General features: G+C 35.4%; 1 long non-coding RNA gene across 2 annotated transcripts in view; it reads right to left on the bottom strand.

Annotated features, from left to right (window-relative positions):
* The window catches only part of LOC107096711, a 137148-nt gene that overhangs the window by 13368 nt on the left and 120659 nt on the right, over positions 1-3121 (bottom strand). The window contains exon 3 of one of the 2 annotated variants that reach the window (XR_001481806.1): positions 1308-1384. This is a non-coding gene — a long non-coding RNA (uncharacterized LOC107096711). The remainder of the gene's footprint in view (positions 1-1307; positions 1385-3121) is intronic. The other variant, XR_001481805.1, reaches the window with a different exon arrangement.

Here is a 3121-nt window from a genome sequence, read left to right as displayed (position 1 = left end):
AAGATTACTGGAAGGAAAATCTCTCTGAGATCTGCCTGCACTCTGTAAGCTCTGCCTCCGCCTCTGCCCTCAGCCTGCCGACAACCTCTGGACCCTCTAGGTTCGACCCCTCTGCTGCTCTGCTCCACTCCTGAACAGGTTCTGACCTGAACACTCACAACCTGCAAAACACCCGGACCTCCACTAATCTCTCTGTCCTCCTCAGCAGTGAACCCACTCGTGACCAGTCAAGCCCCCTCCTGGATCTGATCAAACTTTGTACATTTATTGTAAATAAATCTTTGAACTTTTCTTCTGCCTCCGAGTGTTCTGCATGTGGGTTAGACACCTTAATCCGAACATGACAATATATTGATAATTTCTAATTTCAAAGTCATGTTTATGACATAGATTAATCTTTGTGATTTAAAAAAATCACAATTTCAACTTTCAAAGTTATAATTATAATATTTAAAGATATAAGATATGAGATTCAGTCATATTTGTTAGATAACAAGCCATGATTATAGAATTTAAAGTCATATTAATGAGATACTCTGTATCTCATTAATATGACTTTTAAATCTTCGATTAGGACATATCATGGGCCATTTTTTTTTTCACTTTCAAATGGGCGTTCATAACAATCTACCAATGGGCTTTGCTCTCGACTAAGGAGCAAAGACACAACAATAAATTAGAACAATTAAAAAATAAAAATTCACTTCATGAATTTCAGGCCCTAGTGTTTTTTATAAACATATATTTCCTTTTCAACAAAGACAACCAAATTAATCTATGTGTTTAAAGTAAAAGCTTCTTAACCCACATCTCATAATATAAGCAAGTACTGTACTAACTCTAAGCTTATTTACCTCTCACGTTTATTAGAGTGATTTTGTATTTCTTTTTAACAGAGCAGAACTTTAGTCAAGAAGCACTTCCCTCTTGGCGAATGTGATCCTAAGGGATTACCAAAGTGCCACAGTTAATTTCGAGCTTCACTCAAAGCTCTTGGAATCCAATTTTCCCCTCGGAGAAGTTTATTAATTCTACATTTAGGGAAACAATGAACTTTCTTCCAGTTTTCTAAAATGGCAAAAAAACTTAATTTAACAAAGCTTCCAGTGGAACAAGACAAATCTAGCAACAAATACTAGGAATTAAATTGTCCCAGACATGCTTTAGAGCGAATATATGTTTTCATTTAGCCAGCTTGGAATATTGTGATTTAAGGAATGCAATGTATTCTGATCAATAGGCAGGGGCCCAAAGGGCAGCAGGGGTGGAGGACCACCAAAGCTGTAAATCAGACAAGAAGCACTTACACTTACGTCAACTGTGTGTCCGCTGGGCCATTATCTGTGGGTGCGTTCACACATCAAAGTGGCAGGGGTCTTCCAGGCTAAAAAGGAAGAAGAAACAAAGGGCCATTAAAGCCCAGGAACAAACCCAGCTCTGAGCACACACTTAAACACAGCTGCATGAGGACTGCAAAGAGAGTTTAGGACCCACAGAGAGCAGAGACCAGAGGAGAGGGGACGCAACATCGATTTCCCCCCCCCTCTGAAGTGCCAGTTCATCATTCTGTGAGACACATAATATCGATCCCTCGCCTTTCGTTTGTTTGTAATTTTGGGGGCTCAAAACTGTTCACAAAGATAGATCCTCTCATATGCCACTCCTTGACAAGATGAAGAAACGAGGGATCAAAGGATGTGTGGAGATGACCTCATTTAGCAAGGTGCTCCTCACCCTGCTGGTTTCTGTTGCATTGTTTATTATAGAGGCTTTAAAGGGAGAGCTTTCTGGGTTAAACTTTATTTCTTTTGTCTTATGAATGGTACAAGCTGGATCTGCATCCATATTTTACAGGAGTAAAGATCTTTGGCAAAGAGACATTCCAATCATATCCTTTGATCCTTCATTTCGCAAAAAAAAAAAAAAAAAGAGCCTGAAGTCATTGAATATATTTTACATTTCTTCTCAACAAATAATCTTTTATCTACTTCCATCTTTGGCCACAGAATGTATGTCCACAAACAATACAAATGGATTTCACTTTCCTCTAAAGAAATCTGGCACTTACAGTTCAGCTATTTTTGAAAGGTTATTGTACTTTTTCCTTGCTTACAAGAATATTTTCTCTGTATGTAAAAATAAATGTGGTCATAGGGCTAAAACTAAGAGTCCCGCTCACAATTCATGTTAGAGAAACACTTTTTGACGCTTCATGTCTATTAAAGAACTATGCTGTCTACGACAACATATACCAGATAAATTAACCCATAAGCCTTCTGATAATCCATAAACCAGAAGCAGTTTTCTTTAATCATTAATTTTAACTATGAATAATTTTAAAATCAAAATAATGATGAAATAATAGTAATTGAAAAGGGGTTGAACACTTCAATATGTTCATAGTTTAAACATTCTGAGTGGCACCACTGATATGATATTCTAATTATACTTTAGATGTTGTTGAACAATCCAAGAGATACACTAATACAAACAAATCAAAGCAATTTTGTGCATAAATAAAAATCCTGGTAAAAATTGAACTGACATAGGAAATAAATACTAAGAATATGGAGAAAACAGTGTGTAGCAGAAAATGTTGGGAGTATCGGCATTATTAATTGCGTTAGCTCGTCACTGATAAAGCAATCTAACTTATTACTTATCACATTTTGGTAATGCCATTACATTAATTGCAACCTATTGCAACCTTTGACCTCCTGCCCAATTTGATGCTGGTGTGCTAAAAAATTTCGTTATTTATGAAATTAGAACCAAAGTGTAACTTTACATAATGCTCAACATTCCTCATTTTAGGGAAGACAATGCTTGTTGTAAGAGTTGTCTTAAAATACAACTTGTTTCCTGTATTTTTTTGGACTTTATTCTCTTAATATTCCGACTGTATTCTCGTAATTTTATGACTATTCTCGTTTTGACTTTGTTCTTGTAATATTATGACTTTATTCACAAAATTTTACCACTTAATTCTCCTAATTTTATTACTTTATTCTTGTAATATTATGACTTTATTCACAAAATTTTACCACTTAATTCTCCTAATTTTATTACTTTATTCTTGTAATATTATGACTTTATTCTCAAAATTTTACCACTTAATTCT

The sequence above is a fragment of the Cyprinodon variegatus genome, unplaced genomic scaffold, assembly GCF_000732505.1.
Source record: "Cyprinodon variegatus isolate N-32 unplaced genomic scaffold, C_variegatus-1.0 Scaffold644, whole genome shotgun sequence".
Classification (NCBI taxonomy): Eukaryota; Metazoa; Chordata; class Actinopteri; order Cyprinodontiformes; family Cyprinodontidae; genus Cyprinodon; species Cyprinodon variegatus.
Note: the sequence above shows the minus strand (reverse complement) of the source record. Positions and strands in the feature narration are given on the sequence as shown.